Source organism: Syngnathus scovelli, chromosome 3 (genome assembly GCF_024217435.2).
Source record: "Syngnathus scovelli strain Florida chromosome 3, RoL_Ssco_1.2, whole genome shotgun sequence".
Lineage (NCBI taxonomy): Eukaryota > Metazoa > Chordata > Actinopteri > Syngnathiformes > Syngnathidae > Syngnathus > Syngnathus scovelli.
Genome location: NC_090849.1, coordinates 9,184,324 through 9,207,533, shown reverse-complemented (window position 1 = coordinate 9,207,533; position 23,210 = coordinate 9,184,324). Strand labels below are relative to the sequence as shown.

Sequence of the window (23,210 nt, the reverse complement as noted above, 5' to 3'; positions counted from 1 at the left end):
ATCGAACCCGCACCCTCCTAACTGTGAGGCGGACGTGCTACCCAGTGCGCCACCGAGCCGCCTTCCAAATATCTGAAAGTGGAAATAATCAGCAATTTACTGAAGCTGTAATGCCGTGATACTTTATTGGTGAAAATGAATGACAGTAGTTAGGTCGATACATTGAGAGGTAAATTGTGAATACTTGTGTTTGAGATAAACATAAATTTGGATGGACTTTCCTATAAACATAAGAAGCCTTATTTCCTCACGAAATGATTTCTTCCTGTATTCTGACAAGGACGGGTAAGTGGTCAGGACGGGCAGTGAGCAAGGCGAGTCGAGTCGAGTTGGGTCAGTACACGGGCAATGTCGGCAACAGGAATCGTTCAGACAGAGCACAGTGAGCACAGGGGTGGCATCACGGCCAGGGTAAGAGGACGAACTGACAGTGACTAGCTAGATTCACGGGGTTTAAGTAGGGCTGACCTAACGAGCAGTGGCAGATGATTGGTTTGATTGAGGGTGTGGCTGAGCGGCAGATGACACAGGCATGTGACAGACACAATTATTTTGAAGCATCAAGCAACAAAATAACGCATACCAAAGAATATCATTACCTCTCTGAGCAGTGAGTTATCCCATTAAGCTATTGTACCAGCTGAACTACATATACCGTATTTTTCGGACTAAAAGTCGCTCCGGAATATAGGTTGCATTAGCCATAAAATGCACAATAACGTGAAAAAAAAAAACATATATAAGTCGCTCCGGAGTATAAGTCGCATTTTGGGGGACATTTATTCGACAAAATCCAACACCAAGAACAGACATGAACGAGCAACATCAGGCTAAACATACAAACAAACTAACGTGACATAAACACAAGCGAAGAGCTGAGAATGGGCCTGACGCAACATTCAGAGTTATTCACATAACTATTACATAAATAACACATTTATAAAACCATCTGTGTCACTCCAATTCATTAAATCCATCGATCGTCCTTCATGTCAACAATGGGTGCGCGCCGCTGACGGCGCTTGCACTTCAAATATTCCACAGGCCCACATAACTATTGAATGCTGTTGTCGTTAACAAATTTCCAAAAGACATTCCGTTTCGTCTTCTCCCCAACCTATGCCGCGTCCAGGTGCCGTGGCAGAACTTTGAACGACACATGCTTCTCTACGTTTACTATTAGAACCACGGTCACGATCACGACTTGCTGCTGCCATACTTTGGATTCTCTGTTCTCTAGTTTTGTTTTTGCGCCTGCAGTCACGTGACCAATCTACGGCAAGCCAAGGAGGTTACAATACAGTGCAAAAAGGCGAAGTGAACCCAGTGCGCTTTGTGTTCACAATGCACAGATTAGGTGAACCGTACCGTTGACTTTTTAGCGAACCGTACTGAGACCACCTCCGGAGGTGGTCTCAGTACGGTTCGTTTTAAAGGGGTCTGAGTACGGTTGGCGTGTTCACATATGCACAAAAAATGCTGAGTCATCGATCTGAGTTCGTTTAGAGGGCTGAAAGGGACCAAGTGTGAAAACACCCTAAGTGTGTTTGTTGTTTCACTTGCAGTTCCACTCGTTGTGTTTAACACTGAATAGAAATAAAGGGAGCAAGACGCTCTGAATCCTGGCTCAAGTGTTCTATACATGAGTTTGGCCTGCTGATGAACTTTGACAACGTACATGAAGTACATAACGCACAAGGAGATCAGTACACTCTAGCGAAAGCTCTAAGTCGTTGTGAGACTGAGTGGGGGGGGGGGTGCCTTATCAAAGCGAATATACAGCTACATACGTATCCAGGAAGGAGAACATAAAGCTATGCAGGCTGTAGGGAACTGTGTAATTGTGTGTGCGTACATATGTTGTATATAGAGTAATCTCTCGCTATATCGCGGTTCATTTATTGCGGCTTCAGTACATCGCGGATTCCCCCCCCCCCAAAAAAAAAAGTTGCCCGCACGCCAGCAGAAGGCAGGGGGCAGGGAGTGCCCACACAATTGCAGTATGTAGACTTATACCTTGTTATAAAACAGTTGATATAATGAGTTCTAAAAACATATTTACAGTCTGTTTACTTTAGCTACATCTACATGTTACACACACACGCATCATATTTATATTCAGGGATGAGAATTTTCCGCGGATCTCCGTGTTTTTTTCCGTTGAAAGTATTTTCGTGAATCGTGTTAATCCGTTGAGCAATTTTTTTATTTATATATGGGGGCAGCCGCCGGCCCTAACCCAGGCAACGTTAGCCTCGGCGACTCGCGAGCATTCCCCGCCGCGACAGCACATATATATATATATATATATATATATATATATATATATATATATATATATATATATATATATATATATATTATATACATGTATAATACACGTGTATATATATATATATAAACACGCGCACACGCACGCGCACACATATATAGGTGGCTGTGGCTCAGTCTGTAAAGCAGGTTGTTAAATTTCACACTGAATTACGATGTCCATTTATTGCCATCTGAACTCAAGGGGACATTGTTTATTTTGGATACCAAAGTTAAACACCAACATTCCTTCCTGTGTGCAATCACCACCTCTAACTTGACTCTTCAGTAGAAATCATGACCCCAACACTCCCTGCAGAACTGACCTCAGGGTGAGAACTAAATCAAGCTGATGAAACTGGATTTGGAATGTGAACTGTACCATGCAAAAGGTTAAGTTCCCAGAGCATTCAATGCACTAAGGAGGTATTCCGTTTTCAAAGTTTCATATGATGGAAATGAAGTTCTTAAATGAATGTGTGCTTTATCTACTCAACTCAATCACGCTGCAGAATTCCTGTTTTTACAGTAGCAAAGCATTAAATGGTTACAACTCTTTCATGATAGTAAGAAGGCTCGGGCTTCAGATTCCTGGTGTTTTTGTATGAAATGGGTTCTCTCCATGTCAGTGCGTTATGTATAAAAGACACACCCTCTCTATACCAAAACAGTCAAACACACAGCAAACCTTGTGATGGCATAAAAATCCAGCATGTACCATCTATGAAACTTGAGCCCCCTGCTTTCCAGATACAGTGCAGTGGGTGTTGTCCTGTGGACCTAAATGGTGGAGCAGAGTCCTTAGCCCAAGTGAAGGGATCCAAACACCACTTGGGAGAAAAATCCTTGCCACTCGTGTGTCGGCTGTAATTCGTATCTTCCGCTATTATATTGCAGATAGTTGATGCCACTATTGACCAGACAATGGCTCATAGGTCTTGGCAATGTGAGTGGCTTGTGTTCAACAAAGTCCTCCAAGATCGCAAGTATCAACTGGCAAGGCTTCTATGACAAGGAAGCCAGATTGGCTACCGAGTATTGTTGACCCTCTGTTCACAAACCATTGCGTAGTTGGAGTCGTATACTGTCAGGGCAACACGGGTGATTTGAGATGGGTGTGCCAGCAGAGTACATTAGCCTGAGCATTTTTAGCAGTATCACATGCCTCTTTCATCAGGGGACCAGTCTACCTCCTCTTCAGGTCTCGTGCCATATAAGGCCTTGTTCTGAGCAAGTTTGGCCATTGGTGGTATTTTTTAATCTGTGTGTACACATGAATCCAAGCGCACTGCTTTCAAACTTTTCAATCCATGTGCATGTAATGTACTAGACTCCTACCTCTCAAATAAGTATCAACAGGGTCTGTCATCACATCTGTCATCACATTGAACCAATGAAATAATCTCAATCCATGTTAATAATGAATATTCATTCATCATTTGTGTAATGACTGTGGGAGCTTTGTTGACAAAATATTTTATTGAAACTGACCACATGCAAAGAGTGAAGCATTCAGTAAATGTCCACACAGTGATGAAGAACGGGGTCATGCCAGTGGTTACAAGCAAGAATTGTGTTTTTGTCCCTCAAAGAGTATTTATTAACCTTCCGCATGGAACAGGCTACCTGGCAGCAGTGGGATTTGTGCTCTAGCATTTGTACCATTTTTTCTTAGGACAAAAACACTTCTTGTTACTTACTCTTGAGCAAACCTTGCTAGGCCCATTTTTTTTTACACAACTCTCTATGTTCACCATTGTTTTGGGGTTTAAAAAAATTGTTTACTTGTGTTTAAGACAATTAGAAGTTGTTTTTTTTAATCCATCTGTTATATCTTCTCTTGGAAATAGTACACACTGCACATGTATTATGGTGTGGAGGCTCCCAGACCCCGGCTAGTTTTCAGTGGTTTTTCACATTTGCCATTTTCATCCCTGTAATAAAGCAAAACAGCCAATGTATGTACAATTTGATTTAAATTTAAGCACTACGGCTTTTAGTCAGGTGTGCTTTGTGGTCCGGAAATTACGGTATATAATCTATGTAAATATAAATATCATTTCATAGTGCCCATCCCACCCTGTAAAAACCACCAGCCGCCCCTACCGGCATCACCTCTACGACTCACCAACGGGTCTCAAGTAATAAAAATGCACGGCAGCCATGTAGGCGGCGTAGAGCAGGGGTCCCCAACCACCGGTCCGCGGACCGGGCCGCCAAGCCGCACAGAAAAAAAACAGATTTTTTTTTTTATCGACGATCAATTAATTCAGGTCAAGAGGCTCGACCCGGTCACGTGACATGTTTCCCCAGTCGAGCCCGCAAAACTAGCAAAAATGAGTAAGAATTTATTTTGAAAAATATTGAAAAAATTGTCGATTCTCTCCCAATTACACCCACCGGTTCAGGTCAAGACGCTTGTCTCGGTCATGTGACATGTCACTTCAGTCAAGCCCGCGAAGCAAGCAAATATGTATGAGCAAGAAACAGAGATGTTCGGAAAGCTTCTTCGGAAACTGAAAAAAAGCCCACTGAGGAGACGGAAGAAGAAGAGGCTACAACTTCTAAGAAAAGGAAAGCTGCATTTAAAAGAAAATTTTTGGAGTCCTACTTAAAATACGGATTTATCGCCACAGGTGACTCTGACGCGCCAAGCCCACTCGACAGGCTAGCGAACGAGGCAATGAAGCCTTCAAAACTGCTTCGGCACATGGAGACCAATTAAAAGACTATTAAAAGACAAACCTTAACCGCTTCGGGTGTCATTGTCTCCAGTTACGCCTAGATGGGACCAGCTCGTTTCTGAGGAATTGTGAGGCCCGGCTTTCTTGGTCTGCACTCATACTGAAATTAAACATCTAGCCAGCTTTTGCCATTTTGCACCACTTGGCACCAACTGACTGGATTGTCACAGTGTATACTTTGAATCTATGTCTAAAATTGGGATCTTGCTAGATGTTTGCAAAAGGAAGCAATCCCTTGTCACCCCACTGTTGGCAAACCTCTTGAACAAGTACAACTTTAAGTACATTGGGATTTTCATAATGTTTGTGTGATATGAACTCTGTCAACTTAAAGTTTTCATTAAGTATTTTGAGCTCTGTATTCTTGTGTCACTTTAAAAACTGAAACTTCAACTTAATTGACTCACCTTTAACAACACAGGGGCCTGTTTCTTAAGCTTCTCCATCTTCCACTCATTCTCACAAGGGTTGAGAGAGGATGGTGGTGCGGTGCAGGAACATTTGCAGTCAGATCCGGAGCTGACTGTTTCCACTGTATAGAAATCCTCCACGCGAACACTGCCACTCCGCAGCCGCATGCAGGCATCCCTGCTCAGAGGTCGCATGATGCACTTACAGCGGCAATCCGAGCCCTCCGATACCATACGAACAGGCTCTGTCTCTCCAAATATCTGAAAGTGGAAATAATCAGCAATTTACTGAAGCTGTAATGCCGTGATACTTTATTGGTGAAAATGAATGACAGTAGGTAGGTCAATACATTGAGAGGTAAATTGTGAATACTTCTGTTTGAGATAACCATAAATTTGGATGGACTTTCCTATAAACATAAGAAGCCTTATTTCCTCACGAAATGATTTCTTCCTCTATTCTGACAAGGACGGGTAAGTGGTCAGGACGGGCAGTGAGCAAGGCGAGTCGAGTCGAGTTGGGTCAGTACACGGGCAATGTCGGCAACAGGAATCGTTCAGACAGAGCACAGTGAGCACAGGGGTGGCATCACGGCCAGGGTTAGAGGACGAACTGACAGTGACTGGCTAGATTCACGGGGTTTAAGTAGGGCTGACTTAACGAGCAGTGGCAGATGATTGGTTTGATTGGGGGTGTGGCTGAGCGGCAGATGACGCAGGCATGTGACAGACACAATTATTTTGAAGCATCAAGCAACAAAATAACGCATACCAAAGAATATCATTCCCTCTCTGAGCAGTGAGTTATCCCATTAAGCTATTGTACCAGCTGAACTACATATACCGTATTTTTCGGACTAAAAGTCGCTCCGGAATATAGGTTGCATTAGCCATAAAATGCACAATAACGTGAAAAAAAACATATATAAGTCGCTCCGGAGTATAACTCGCATTTTGGGGGACATTTATTCGACAAAATCCAACACCAAGAACAGACATGAACGAGCAACATCAGGCTAAACATACAAACAAACTAACGTGACATAAACACAAGCGAAGAGCTGAGAACGGGCCTGACGCAACATTCAGAGTTATTCACATAACTATTACATAAATAACACGTTTATAAAACCATCTGTGTCACTCCAATTCATTAAATCCATCGATCGTCCTTTATGTCAACAATGGGTGCACAGCGCTTGCACTTCAAATATTCCACAGGCCCACATAACGATATATACATTATATATCAAATAACTATTATATAGGCGGCTCGGTGGCGCACTGGGTAGCACGTCCGCCTCACAGTTAGGAGGGTGCGGGTTCGATTCCACCTCCAGCCCTCCCTGTGTGGAGTTTGCATGTTCTCCCCGAGCCCGCGTGGGTTTTCTCCGGGCACTCCGGTTTCCTCCCATATCCCAAAAACATGCTTGGTAGGCCAATTGATCACTCCAAATTGTCCCTAGGTGTGAGTGCGAGTGCGAATGGTTGTTTGTCTCTGTGTGCCCTGCGATTGGCTGGCAACCGGTTCAGGGTGTCCCCCGCCTACTGCCCGATGACGGCTGGGATAGGCTCCAGCACGCCCGCGACCCCCGTGGGGACTAAGCGGTTCAGAAAATGGATGGATGGATAACTATTATATAAGCAATAATGTCAGCAAACCATCTGTGTCACTCTAACTCAGTGGTCCCCAACCTCTAGTTTGCGGACCGGTACCGGTCCGTGGGTCATTTGGTACCGGGCCGCCAAGCCGCACAGGAAAAAAAAACATTTTTTTAGTGACGATCAATTAATTCAAGTCAAGACGCTCGTCCTGGTCACGTGACATGTTTCCCCAGCCGAGCCCGCAAAGCTAGCAAAAATGAGTAAGAATTTATTTAGAATTATATAAAAAAAATTGGCGATTCTCTCCCAATTACATCCGTCGGTTCAGGTCAAGACACTCGTCTCGGTCACGTGACATGTCACCTCAGTCGAGCCCGCGAAGCAAGCAAATATGAGCAAGAAACAGAGATGTTTGGAAAGCTTCTTCAGAAAGGGAAAAAAGCCCAATGAGGAGACGGAAAAAGAAGAGGCTACGACTTCTAAGAAAAGGAAAGCTGCATTTAAAAGAACATTTCTGTAGTCCTACTTAAAATATGGATTTGTCGCCACAGGTGACTCTGACGCGCCAAGACCACTCTGCATAATATGTGGCGACAGGCTAGCTAACAAGGCAATGAAGCCTTCAAAACTGCTTCGGCACACGGAGACCAAGCATCCTGTATTAAAAGACAAACCTTAACCACCTCGGGTGTCATTGTCTCCGATTACGCCTAGATGGGACCGGCTCATTTCTGAGAAACAAGCTCGGTGCTCCCACTAATTCAACGTAATGGTGAGTTTTATTTTTATGTGGTTTATACTTGTTTTTATGCCAGTCGTATCATTTTATTTCATCGTATTTATATATTTATTATAAATGTATTATTTATTCATGGAAATGTATTATTTATTTACATAAAGGCCGGTCCGCGAAAATATTTCTGACACGTAACCGGCCGCGGTGCAAAAAAGGTTGGAGACCACTGGCGTAGAGCACCGCACATTCCCAAACTCGTTTCACTCTTGATAAATATGAACATAAGGAACGTGTGGAATGGTACACCACGCTTTTGTGCGTGCACAACTTTTGTATATGAGGCCCCAGGTGTTGTAACAGGTCTGCACCATGCTTTCTTTAAAACACAAAGGATTAAGGATTTATAGTACGGTATACTTTTCATAAGATTTTTTTAAGGCTCTCAAAAAACAAGGGGATTAAGTCCAGTTAAGGGGATCTTCTATGAAAAACGAGACACCACTCTGCTCATGCTTTCCCCTTGTACTCTACTGCTATTATGTTACCATTGCAAATGGGGCGGCATTGTGGTAGACTAGCATGTTTACAATGTTCTATGAAAAAATCTGAACTGGTTTCTTAATTGGGTTTATTACATGCTTTGAGTTTTGGAAATGTTGAAGTATTTTAAAATGTTCTGGCAATAACATAAGGAATAATGTGTTGGGTGCTGTAAACATGTTTCTCTTTTCCCCTTTTAATTGGAGGCCACATTTCCTGTTCCTGTTTATAGTTCAGTGTGCATCATATTCAACGTGACAAAATCTACTCCTGACATAAGATTCCAGTGTTGCATACTACTTCTTTATAAATGGAACATAGAACAGTTATGAGTGGGACGTACAGTATTTCATAACAAAATAATATCTCTCCATGTTAAAGTTGCATAAGCTTACTTGAGTTGAAATGTAAAAAATTAAGCATAAACGCAAAAGAAAAGGGCAGGTGTCTTGCTGCCTCCCACCCACAGAGGGCAATTTGGACACCCACAGTTTAGTCTTGATGATGTCATCTAACCAGGAAAACCCCCAAAATGACTTGACAAGATAATTTCCACAAGAGCAGCAGCATAGTGTAATAGCTCCACGATCACTTGGGGTTCTTTAAGTACAATACTTTCCCAAAGAGCCTGCATTCTGCTTGGCTCCCTATGGCCCTCTGTGCTTTCATTTTATATTAGCCACCTAACAGCTGATCGAAGAGGGTTCTCTTAAATGACAAACTGTTCAACATTGGGCATCACAAGGCAGACACAAGAAAACAAATGTGCAATCGTTTCTAATTCACTTAAAAAAACACAGGTACTTGTTTCAATACTAAATCATTGGCAATCCATAGAGTTTTTGGTTATATACAATTAAAAAACAAATGTGCAGCCGTTTCTAATTCACTACAAAAAAAAAAAACCAGCTACTTGTATCAATACTAAATCGTTGTTTTAAAAAGTCAGCGTGCCCCCGATTTGTCCGGCAACGACACACCACTCGTGTTTGGAAATTCTAAGCACATCACTCCAGCGGAAACACTGAACACATACGTGCAAGATCTTTTCCAATTTCGTCTCCAACAGCTTGGGTGAGTGGGCGTGTCAAGCAGTGTCAAATGCATTGCAGAGTGGAGTAATGTGGGCGTCACAAAAGTCTCCCACGAAGCCGCTGTCACAAATGTCTGGAAACAAAGGTCAGTTTCAAGGTTGCATACGTGTGTATGAGATGTGCTGTCAAATCGCACCGAAAGTGAAGTCATGTAAACCAGCCAAAACCAATTTGGACAATTTGTGTGATCGCTCCCTCAAGTGACTCCCACCAAGACATGGAGGGACTGCAGGGGCGTGTCTATATTCCTCATCAAAAGTCGGAGTTTCTGATGGCATTAATTATTTCATTATTTCTCCAAAATGAATGGATGAAACAGAAAATAACAATTATTTAAATTTTTCATATGAGAAAATACATAAACTGAGCTTGTTAGTGTAAATTGGACCATCATAGCTTTTGTGTCCCTTTAACCCCTCAATAAAATCAGCAATTGTTCAGAGGTGTGAGAGTTATCGCCTACATTTAAATGACAAAGTAAAAAAGTTTTCAACCCTTGTCGACCACAGTTTTCAAATCCAGTTTAAAACCAAACCAGTACCAAACAGCTCCAGTGAGCAGCTGGTCATCATGTCTGGCTCTCTATTGTTTCTGTCTGTTTTTTTTATTTTGAGTACAATGCATTTGTCTGACCACAAAACTGGATATTTCATGTGTTTGTGGAAGCTTGAAAAAATGGATGCAATGAATAATTTGGATTGTTTATTTTTGAAAAAAATATCCCCACAGAGATTTCAAAGGGTCACTCTCACAATATGTATTATAGAAATTAGGTCAGATCCCAGCCTTACACTGTAAATCTTTGTAGCAGCTGTCTCTTCGTAAGCATGTTCTTCATTGCCTGACGTTGCTAACAGCAGGTAAGAAACATTGTAGAGTCGTCTGAGTTTGGCAGCAGCAGCTAAAGGTCATGTGAAACATTGTCCCCAGTGACCTAAGGAAAAAAAGCATAAGCATATGCTTCCTATTACAAGCATGCAGATGAGCTATGATTCGCTAAAGTGCTAAGTCAAAACATCGTTTTACAGCCAGTTCTAAAAGGTGTCTGCCCAAGAAACAAGGCATGTAAAATTAATTATATTTCATGACACAATGTTGGACAGATGGTGTATTTTTTCTTACCATGCATGCAGCTGCAAACTTTTTTTTTAACTCTTCAGTCATAGTCATGCAGTATGAGGGTATGAGAGACCTGCCTGAGCACAATTGCAGTGCAACGAAAGAGTTTTTTATACTCTCCTAAGGTTACACTGAAAGCCAAGCCCACCCGGCTGCGGGATCCCAGTGGCAAAGAGACCACAACCTCAGAGCATCCCCAGCCGGTCAGCTGAAAGCTGACGATCTAGCATACCACACCCTGGAAAAGGGAAACGTAGGAGGCCACAATGGGCTCCACTCAGTTAGGGAGGACCCCAGAGGGAAGTGCAAATAGCAGGCCCACAGATCAATCCGAGCTCAAACCCTTAAAGGGCTAGAGACATCCCTTTTTTTTTTCCAATTAGAACAGAATTAACAGTATAAAGTGAACACATTCGCCGCATTGGAAATTAAAAATGGACACCGATTACTAAGAATAAAGCTGAAATGAAATGCCAGTTTATCGATCGGATCCCGCACGAAGCCAAACTGGCGGCGCCATTACTGTGGCGTCACAAGTTGTTGGCAGATGATAGCAACAGCTCCGTTTCTAGCGGCAATATTAGCATCATTTTATCCGATTCAGAAACCTCTTTTGACGCGGAATATGATGAATCTAGCAGTTCACTTGGGCTGAGCTGAGCACATTTTCTGAATTGTGCCCCTCCCGTCACTCTGGTTAGGTTGGCATAGTAAAAGGTGCTCTTGGGGGCTTTAGAGTGCCGAGTTGATCTCGGGACATGAAGACATGACCACCTGCAACGTTTGGTTTAGGTTTTATAAGCATTTTTAATTTTATTGCTTAAATCGCATTTTCTCGACGAGCTGAGCACGTTTTCTGAATTGTGCCTCTCCCGTCACTGTGGTTAGGTTGGCATAGTAAAAAGAATAGAGTGCCGAGTTGACCACTGCAAATGAAGAAAAGAACATCTGCAGCGTTTGGTTTAGGTTTTAGGCGCATTTTTAATTTTATTTCTTAAATCGCATTTTTTCGACGAGCTGAGCACGTTTTCTGAATTGTGCCCCTCCCGTCACGCTTCGACATACTTTTCAAAGTCTCAAAGTCTCCTTTATTGTCAATTCCTCCGCATGTCAAGACACACAAAGAGATCGAAATTACGTTTCTAACTATCCCAGGGTGACAAGACAGCGTTCACAACGCACATACAAGCAAACAACACAGGAAAAATAAAACAAGAAGATGAACAATAAGAGTGATAGCACGCTAGCCGCTCCCGATGCACAGCAGAGTCCGGAAAGATAAGACAGAGTTCACAACGCACATACAAGTAAACAACACAGGAAAAATAAAACAAGAAGATGAACAATAAGAGTGATAGCACGCTAGCCGCTCCCGATGCACAGCAGGGTCCGGAAAGATGACAGTCAACCAGGCCACTGTGAACACGAGCACACAGCAGGCACGCACTGTCCGGTTCGTGGATCCTATCAGGCGAACTCAACCCATCTTGTCGTCCCGCGAACGAATGTACGCCAGGATAATGGAAGGCACGGCTAGGCGAGCTGGGTTGGCCGCAAACCTGGCCCGACGTCTCCGCACTGGCCCCTCTTCTCTTTTTGTTTACATTCACTGAAGCTAAACGCGTACAACTTGAGACGTCATGAGACGTCACTTCCGGCTGGCGGCTCGGTGCAGTCAAACTCGTCTGTGCGGCAAATTTAAATGATATTTTTCAGAGCAACAGCTTCCTTTTCGTTGTTTCGAGCGTCAATTTATATTTATAAGCCCATAAGCTAACTAAAACCGATTTATACATATACCGGTGTCTCTAGCCCTTTAACAGGTGCAGCCTGAGACTAAAGCAAGACCAAAATTTCGCAACATGGCTCAACTTGAAAAGTCAAGCCACTGCACAAGAGACACTTGAGACACTCGCCACCAAGGCCAGACAAACGAAATAAATTGTTATATATAAAAAATGTTGCGTTATATTTTACATTATGAAATGTTTTTCTTGTAGTGAGTGGTTCATTGCCTTTAATGCCTATTACATCCCTGGAAGAGAGTCTAAAAGAAAGTATAGTTCAGTTGTGTTTGCAAACTGGATCAATAACTCAAACTGTAAAGTTTGTATTGTGGCAGAAGTAAGAAGCACATTCTTAACAAGTGAATAAAGACAATTTTGAGCAACAAAAAAGATACCTAAAAACACATCTCAGACTGCATGCCTGCTGGGTGGGAGGCATGGGCCAAACCAATGGTCCTAAAACTGAGCCCTGGGGGACGCCACACACAAACTCCAAAAACTTTGATTGAAACTCACCAAACTTCACAGTTGCCCTTCTTTTAAGTTTTTTTTTTTTTTGCCATTTAAGGGCCACAATGTTGTAGTTTATTGATTAAGATATCATGATTTATGGTGTCCAATGCTTTCTGTCGATTGACAAACAATCCAACTGTGAGTTTCTTCTGGTCTATTGTTTATTTTGCCAATGAATTATGCTAAAGCTAATGAAGTTGATCGATTTGCTTTAAATCCGTACTGACTGTCAGAGACTAGTTTGTGGTTTTCTATGAATTTATCTAGTCTATTATTGAAAGGTTTTTCAAGAATTTCTGAAAATTGTGGGAGAAGGGAAATGGAAATGTCAGGATCGGATGGAAATGGAGCAGGACGACCAAGTGCAGCTTGGACCAGGATTTATTGGTGAACTCAAAAAGGCAAACTAACAGACTCGGCAACTGACATGACCTAACAAAACCTAACAACAAGACTGACCGAAAAAGACGTGAAACAAAATGACAGGGTGACATTACCAATGACAGCAACTGGAACCAAAAAGACATCATGACGTTAACACATAACAATGATCCGACTGGGAGTGAGGGGCAGACAGGACTTTTATACACGACAGGTAACGAGAGGCAGGTGGGAACAATCACACTGATCATGGGCACACAGGAGGGGAGGGGCGAGCACACAGACAGAAACCAAGACAACAGACACATAGTGGAGCAGTTGGGGACGAGACGTGACAGAACCCCCCCCCCCCCCCCACAAGGGACGGCTCCCGACGTCCCAAAAAAAAAAACTAGGGGAACCGAACCGCACTCGGGCGGCGACTTGGGGAACCGAACCGCACACGGGCGGCAACTTGGGGAACCGAACGGCACCGCACTCAGGCGGCGACTTGGGGAACCGAACCGCACCGCACTCGGGCGGCGACTTGGGGAACCGAACCGCACTCGGGCGGCGACTTGGGGAACCGAACCGCACTCGGGCGGCGACTTGGGGAACAGAACCGAACTCTGGCGGCGACTTGGGGGACAGAACCGCACTCTGGCGGCGACTTGGGGGACAGAACCGCGCTCGGGCGGCGACTTGGGGAACAGAACCGCACTCGGGCGGCGACTTGGGGAACAGAACCGCGCTCGGGCGGCGACTTGGGGGACAGAACCGCACTCGGGCGGAGACTTGGGGAACCGAACCGCACTCGGGCGGCGACTTGGGGAACCGAACCACACTCGGGCGGCGACTTGGGGAACCGAACCGCACTCGGGCAGCGACTTGGGGAACAGAACCACACTCGGGCGGCGACTTGGGGAACAGAACCGCACTCGGGCGGCGACTCGGGGGACAGAACCGCACTCGGGCGGCGACCCTAACCTGAACCGCACTCGGGCGGCAACCCTAACATGAACCGCAATCTGCGGCAACACAAACATAAAATGCACTCGGATGGCGCCTCTGGAAGTCCGTACAGCAATTGGCGGCGACTCTGGAAGTCTGTGCTGCGATCGGCGGCAACTCTGGAAGTCCGTACCGCGATCGGCGGCATTTCAGAAGGCGTGGCTGTGCGTAGCGGCAGGAGCCATCACGCGCCGCAGCAGTGGGCGTGGAGCCAGGTGCAGCTGGCTCAAAGTCTGGCGACGACCGCGGGTCCGGCGTTGCTGCCAAGAAGTCCGACGACGGCCGTGGGTCCAGTGACGCCGGGGTGAGGCCCGATGGTGGCCGCGACTCTGATGGCGGCCGCGGGTCCGGAGTCGCTGGAGCGAAGTCTGGTGGCGGCCGCGGGTCCGCTGTCGCGGGAGCAAGTTAGACGGCAGCTGTGGAGCCCATGGCGCTGGAACCTGCTCAGACGTGGGTCTTGCGTCGCAGCAGGAGCTGGTGGTGGAGGGGGGTCCAAGCGCTGGTCGTTTTGGTGGTCGGATCATTCTGTCACGGTCGGGTGGAGCATGGAGCAGGACGACCAAGTGCAGCTTGGACCAGGGTTTATTGGTGAACTCAAAAAGGCAAACTAACAGACTCGGCAACTGACATGACCTAACAAAACCTAACAACAAGACTGACCGAAAAAGACGTGAAACAAAATGACAGGGTGACATTACCAATGACAGCAACTGGAACCAAAACGACATCATGACGTTAACACATAACAATGATCCGACCGGGAGTGAGGGGCAGACAGGACTTTTATACACGACAGGTAACGAGAGGCAGGTGGGAACAATCACACTGATCATGGGCACACAGGAGGGGAGGGGCGAGCACACAGACAGAAACGAAGACAACAGACACAGTGGAGCAGTTGGGGACGAGACGTGACAGGAAATTGAGAATGGAAAACTGTGGGAGAAGGAAATGGGCCAAGAATTTGAAAACCTGTGTTTGTCACTAGTTTTGTAGATGTGAATCAGTTTCGCAGTTTTCATTTTATTCAGAAATTGCCCACTTTGGAATGATAAATTAGCAATGTAAGTAAGTAGTTTGGAGATTCCCACGATGCCCTTTTTCACTGTCCTCATATCAATTTGATCACAGTCGGTAGATGCTTTTTCTTTACAACGATTAACAATATCAATAACTTTTATTCTTCTCCTTTCTTCATTGAACACTCTTTCAATTATGTTTTTATTTTATTTTATATTTTCCAAGTTTGGTCCAAAGTTAGCAAAAACTCTTGCATTTATCCACGTCATCCATAATATTTATGTTACGTAATTTTGTCTATAAAATATGGTGGATAGTTGTCCTTTCTATGACCATTTTAAATGACATTGTTTAATATATTCCAGATTCTTTTTATGTTCATTATTTTTCAATTTTGTAATAGTTTGCTGTAATATTTTTTGAGATCTTAGTTTATCTTTTTTGTATTTTTGTATGTTTTTCCTGATTCTTTAGTTTTGAATTTCAGAAATTCACTATATAGTGTTTTTCTTTTTGGAAGCACTTTACTGGATACTTTATAATGGATACATTGATTATCATTATACTTTGGTTGTATTTTGTATTGTTAGATTGAGCAGTTGGTATCATCCATCCATCCATCCATCCATCCATCCATCCATCCATCCATCCATCCATCCATCCATCCATCCATCCATCTATCTATCTATCCATCCATCCATTTTCTAAACCGCTACTCCTCATTCGGCTCCCAGATGCCAGTGGACTGGCACAATCTGGACTGGTGACCAGTAAATCATAGTCTTCAATTAAGGCTTCCAACTTTACTGTAGGTGTGAACGGGAAAGCAAATGGTAGCGCCCTATACGATTGACTGACAACCAGTCCAGGGTGTACCTTGCCTAATTTCAGTGGGGAAGGACACCAGCCGTCCAGCTGTCTGTCCAGCCGTCCGTCCATCCGCCCGCCCATCCATCCATCCATCCATCCATCCATCCAACTTCTTCCGCTTATCCGGGGACGGGTCGCGGGGGCAGCAGCTTTAGGAGGGACTCCCAGACTTCTCTCTCCCCAGCCGCTTCATCCAGCTCATCCCGGGGATCCCAAGGCATTCCCAGGCCAGCTGAGAGACATACTCTCTCCAGCGCGTCCTGGGTCATCCACGGGGTCTCCTACTGGTGGGACATGCCCGGAACACCTCCCCAGGGAGGCGTCCAGGAGGCATCCTGATGAGATGCCCGAGCCACCTCATCTGGCTCCTCTCAACGTGCAGCAGCTCTACTCCGAGTCTCTTCTGGATGACCGAGCTTCTCACCCTATCTCTAAGGAAGAGCCCGTACACCCTGCGGAGGAAACTCATTTCGGCCGCTTGTATCCGGGATCTTGTTTTTTCGGTCACAATCCATAGCTTGTGACCATAGGTGAGGAAATGAGCGTTGATCGACCGGTAAATTGAGAGCTTTGCCTTTTGGCTCAGCTCTCTCTCCTCACCACGACGGACCGGTACAAAGTCTGCATTACTGCCGACGCTGCACCGATCTGCCTGTCGATCTCACGCTCCATCCTGCCCTCACTCGTGAACAACACCCCAAGATACTTGAACTACTCCACTTGGGGCAGGATCTCATCCCCGATCCGGAGAGGGCATTCCACCCATTTCCAACTGAGGACCATGGAATCGGATTTGGAGGTGCTGACCCTCATCCCAACCGCCTCACACTCGGCTGCGAACCACTCCAGTGAGAGCTGGAGATCACGGCTTGAAGAAGCCAAGAGCACCAAAAAGCAGAGACGCAATGCTGAGGTCCCCAAACCAGACCCCCTCAACGCCTCTGCTGCGCCTGGAAATTCTGTCGTCACTAGGAACGAATCCGACTTACTGCCGGAAATGCGGACCAAACTCTCGATGATACAGGGACCGAACCGCCCTTATCAGTTGGCTCGGCACCCCGTACTCCCGAAGCACCCTCCACTGAACTTCCCGAGGGAAACGGTCGAACGCCTTCTCCAACTCCACAAAACACATGTGGACTGGTTGAGCGAACTCCCATGGCCCCTCGAGGATCCTGCCAAAGGTATAGAGCTGGTCCACTGTTCCACGGCCAGGACGAAAACTACTCTGCTCCTCCTGAATCTGAGGTTCGACCTCTCGATGGACCCTCCTCTCCAGCACCGCTGAATAAACCTTACCAGGGAGGCTGAGGAGTGTGGTTCCTCTGTAGTTGGAACACACCCTACGGTCCCCCTTCTTAAAGAGGGGAACCACCACCCAAGTCTGCCAATCCAGAGGCACCGTCCCCGATGCCCACGCAATGTTGCAGAGACGTGTCAGCCAGGACAGCCACACAACATCCAGAGCCTTTAAGAACTCTGGTCGGATCTCTTCCACCCCCGGGGCCTTGCCCCCGAGGAGTTCCTCGAAGCCGTCCGGAAGTCATTCTCCATGGCCTCACCAAACTCCTCCCACCCCCAGGTTTTTACCTCGGTAACCGCCGAAGCCGCGTTCCGCTTGGCCATCTGGTACCTGTCGGCTGCCTCCGGAGTCCCACAGGCCAAAATGGCCCAATAAGACTCCTTCTTCAGGTTGACGGCATCCCTTACCGCCGGTGTCCACCGGCGGGTTTGGGGATTGCCGCCACGACAGGCACCGACCACCTTACGGCTATAGCTTCAGTCGGCTGCCTCAACAATAGAGGCACGGAACATGCTCAACTCCGACTCAATGTCCCCCGCCTCCTCCGGGACATGGGAAAAGCTCTGCCGGAGGTGGGAGTTGAAGCTCTTCCTAATAGGGGATTCTAGCAGACGTTCCCAGCAGACCCTCGCAGTGCATTTGGCCAGGTCGGACCGGTATATTCCCCCACCATTAGAGCCAACCCACCACCAGGTGGTGATCAGTTGACAGCTCCGCCCCTCTCTTCACCCGAGTGTCCAAAACATGCGGCCGATGACATGCCTACATGACTACAAAGTCGATCATCGAACTGCGGTCTAGGGTATACTGATGCCAAGTGCACACATGGATACCCTTATGTTTGAACATGGTGTTCATTATTGACAATCTGTGTCGAGCACAGAAGTCCAACAATAGAACACCACTCGGGTTCAGATCGGGGGGGGGGGCGTTCCTCCCAATCACGCCCTTCCAGGTCTCACTGTCATTGCCCACGTGAGCATTGAAGTCACCCAGTAGAACGATAGAGTCCCTAGAAGGAGCACTCTCCAGCACTTCTTCTAAGGACCCCAAAAAGGGTGGGTACTCTGAGCTGCTGTTCGGTGCATCGGCACAAACAACAGTCAGGACCCGTCCCCCCCCATTTTTACATTTTTACAGTAGAACTAGTAGAATGGCAATGGGTGAATGAAAGCTAATTGAAGACCATCATTTATATACAAGGCAAAGTGGACATGAATAAGGCAAGCGTCAAAGCTGACGTGAATGAAGTACCAGCGATTGAACCTTTTGGCCTTTGTGTACCACCCAAAACGAATGTCACAACAAAAAAAAAAAGAATTTGATTGCACGACTCATTCTGAACCAGGCCAAGCCACAGTGATAGGGTTTGTGGGGAAAAGGACCCAAATGCAGGGAAAACGGGTTCACTCAAAAACAAGAATCCGTTTGAATGAAACAAAAATGCAAACAAGGCACTAAAGGATACGGAAAACTATATAAACAATAATTCAAAACAACAGGGAACAAAGTATCAAAATAAACACTAGAAAAAGGACTTGAACTTGACATGGCACAGAGCACAACAAATAGCACAATGACCCATGAAAAACTGATCAGAAAGCGGGAACTCAAACTGTAAAACTGAATTGCAGTTTACATTACACAGTAGTTCATGACTTTTCGATTTGAATGAATGATCGTAGAATGCAAAATGGCGTCAGCCGTCGGTGACATCATCATTGATCAGTCTAAATGGCTATTCGCAATTGAATCAGTGCATGAGACAGAGGAAAGAGTGTGATCTTACTCAAAAAACTAACCCTGACTGAGGATGGTATGATCACTAGTGGCTATGTTTACATGGACAAAATTTCTTCAATCCAGACCAAAATTATTATTGGATACACTGTTTTCATGGACACTAAAAATTCTTTCTTCACCCTTTCAGGTGGAACAAATCATTCTAACATGCGCAGATTGACGACATATTGTAGAAGAAGCCGAAACAACAGCAACTTCTGTGTCAACAAAACATGGCTCTGTCCATTTCTATTTTTAACATTAGCGTTATTTTGCATATTTTTCCCGTTTGAGCTGTTACATCGAGTTAACACTTCTTTGTAGAGCTGCAATGTAACCTCCAGAAGAGCAGCTCCTGCATCCACCATGTCTTTTGCTGCTTCTACTAGCTTCCAAGAATAACAGAAACATGTATACTGTATACAGTAAAGACAGTTTATTCCGACATTTTGGGATGTGTTTTCATACATGCTGATTCCATTACCAATGAACATAAACTACCCCTCTTATTTGGGATAAAATCTTGATCGGAATGAGCTTGACCCGATCCGAATATTCCGAATGGGATGTGTACCTTAAGGATTTTGATTCCCATCAGGCTTTTAATCCAAATTAATGCATCCATGTAAATGTAGCCAATGACTTCTCAGTTTCAGAGGGTGTAACAAGAATGCAAATGATGCGCTGCAGTGAGGTATCATGTCAACCTGGCTGTAGCAATGCTTTTATATTTTGGTTCCTACGGAGACAGATTTAGAAGATGCAAAGGAAAACTGCTTGCCGTGTCTTAAGGAAAATGTCCACCCAGTGTAAAATCTCTGGCTTTTGCCCAAATGTCTGGTGTGGTGATGAATACATTGATTCCTTTCTGCACCTGTCATCCTTTCAACTTTAAACCTCACGATGATATATCATTGAGGAAGTCTAAATCCACTAAGGATTACTGTAAATTGAAGTAATCGCTCTTGCCGCAGTTGTTCAACTTGTGAATTATTACACAACACAGACGGAATGTGGGTTCATGATCCAGACATAACCTGTCCTCTGTCAGCGCAATGTAGAACACATGGAAAAGAGAATAAACACAATACAGTGATCCTTCATTTAGTACGGGAGATGCGTTTCAGAACCACCCGCAAAAAAGCGAAGATCCGCAAAGTAGAAATGTTATGTGCATTAATTGGGAATTTAAACACCTTTGTATTAAAATTTCCAACTCATACTGTTTCTTGTTGGCTGCTTGAGGGCATGGGTGTATTGTAAGTCAACAGAAGAGTGGTTTTCTTTGCCAAGCAATGCAATGTGTTCAGAATTACTAACTCAGGTGACATCATGCATAGTGAAACCAAAGTGAGTCACAGTTGCGCATGAATCTCCTGTTGCATTGTGGTCCAGTACACAATATTAAAGTTTTTTTAAACCCTCCCCAATACGTTTACGTGACATAAACCTTTCCCATTCCCTTAATAACCATTCCCATACTGTTCTGTGCATGTATTGTACCTTTACAGTAAATAAAAGACCAAACGCGTTATATTGTCACATGTCCCGACTCCTTCTGCACCAGTTAATGCTTCTTCTGGTGCGCATTACCCGCTGCCGCCTCCTGCGCTTGAACTCAGTCACAGTGGCGCACATTGCTCAGAGGCACGTCCCGCACTATCAGCGTGTATTTAAACGCCATTCTCCCGTTACTTATAAACTCGCGAAATAGCGAATCCGCAATAGATAAAGCAAGAGGCGAGGGATCACTGTACTCCTCATAAGCAGTCACTGTGAGGTTGATGACTGATTGATTACACTTGTCAACAAATTTTTAGTACATTTTGCCCGCCTTTCGTCCTCTAGTGCTTAAGGTTTTCATGATAATCATCATCATTATAATGATAATAATAATAATAATCGTTATAATCCATTTTGAAAAAAAATAATGCATGTCAAAATTACAGGTTTTTATAAGTCAAACTTAAAAACAAAAGATAAAAATAAATTAAAAAAAAATCTGAAATGCTAGTAAAAAAGGAAAACAAGTTTAAATATATCAAAAATACATCAAGCGACACATAAAATAATTTATGATTAAAATTTGTTGTTGACCAGTGTTATATGTTATTACCTGGTTAGAACCAGGGCTGTGGACTCGGTCGGGTTTTTGCACCGAGTCCGAGTCCGGCCTCTTGACCACCGAGTCCGAGTCCGACTGTCCATTTTTTCTGTTAATTCATGTGACTGCTTAGTCTTTATTCAAGGCTAATTTAGATCAAACTCTACCAGAACGAACGCAACTGCTTTCACACTGGCTGGTTCGGCTTATATAGGATCCCTTGCTGAGAGCGCGGACGTAAAAGTGAGGCGACGTTCCAATCGGACGTCGGATCGATAACATTTTCCCTGCCCTACCGGAGTTGTGCTAGTTCATAACGTAGATCACTCATGGCGTAGTCATAAATGTACGGTTGACAATTTAACCGATAGAAGTGGATACATTGGAACATAACCTACACTCTAATATGGTATTAAATGCGTGGCTTCACAAAAATAGTCATTGAAGCCCACCCTTAGCCCTGAGTGCCATTGGCATGAGGCAAAACGCTTGAAAACACACACTCTCGTCCAATTAAATACTGTAATTTCCGGACTATAAGTTGCGACTTTTTTCCAAAATTTTGGACCCTGCGGCTTATAGTCAGGTGCGGCTTATATGAGATTTTTTTCGTGATTTTTGTGATGACTTGATCACTTTTACTCTTAACACTATTATATACAGTAAAAGCTACAAAACAAACTGACAAATAACTCGTTTTCAAATCAGACGAGTAAAAACTGGTCAAATATTTAAAAAAAAGATATTATTAAAAGTGAAGACAATTTGCAATTCTAGTAATGACACACGAATTTGATGCACAATTTGTCTTCGCAGGCCACAAAGAAGGATGTGGCGGGCCGTATCTGGCCCCCAGGCCTTGAGTTTGACACCTGTGCTCTAAACCCTTTCTCTTACTCTGCCATGTCACTCAGAGATTACACAGAGCAGTGGCGCTGTTTGGACCATCTGCATTGTATTAAAACTCAATCAATCAGCATTTAAATTCAATTCTTCTGACATTCTGCTCACCAAAAACAAGTTGTAATGAATGTGAACTTTTAATGCATTTTATTCAGAAGGTTACTTTGAACCTTAAACGGCGGCGCGGCGTACTTATGGATTTTTACGGCCTCCGGCATCCAGGGGGCGCTCTAGCAGGAAGCAAGAGCGAGACAGGCGAAGAAGAAATAATGCGCCGAAGAAGACGCGTTAGTTTGTGTTTACATTTCGCGCATCACGCAGAGCGCGATCAAGACGGACATTACTAAAAGGAAGCCTTTATACACAAACCGTCATCATGGGGGACAAAAGAAATGCATATGATGCCGCTTTTAAGCCAAAGGCAGTCGATGTTGATGACATTATCTTGTGTCTACTCTGGAGCGTAATTATGGATTTATACGGCCTCCAGTCTCCAGGGGACGCTCTAGCAGGAAGCAAGAGCGAGACAGATGAAGAAGAGATAATGCGCCGAAGAAGACGTGCTAGTTTGTGTTTACATTTCGCGCATCACGCACACACCCGCATTCACACAAAAACAGGAAGCTTTTATACACAAACCGTCATTATGGGGGACAAAAGAAATGCATATGATGCCGCTTTTAAGCTATACGTGTCGCTCGCTAGTTTAATGTAATTTAGCGCTTCGTGCATGAATAAGATTAGCATGAACAGACCCTCTTCACACTCGAAGAAATGCATTAAACCGACAACGAAAGAGAGACTGAGAAAGTGTGAGGCGAAGGATATCTAACGCTATTCCAATCGGACACTAAGGAGGAAGACTTCGATGGTTTCAGTGCACAGGAGGCAGATGAAGACGGCTCTTTTTTTACTTTTACTGGTGTGTGTTTTTTAACCAGCCCTGTTAGTGCTGTGCTACCGTGTTGCTGCTGTGTTACCGCCGTGTCTCAGTGACTT

The 23,210-nt window shown here is 44.7% G+C and overlaps 1 long non-coding RNA gene across 1 annotated transcript in view; it reads left to right on the top strand.

Annotated features, from left to right (window-relative positions):
• LOC137840128 (uncharacterized) overlaps positions 1–20,424 on the top strand; it is a 41,615-nt gene extending 21,191 nt beyond the window's left edge. Inside the window, exon 2 of the long non-coding RNA XR_011086591.1 lies at positions 19,353–20,424. This is a non-coding gene — a long non-coding RNA (uncharacterized lncRNA). The remainder of the gene's footprint in view (positions 1–19,352) is intronic.
• Positions 20,425–23,210: the final 2,786 nt, after the last annotated feature.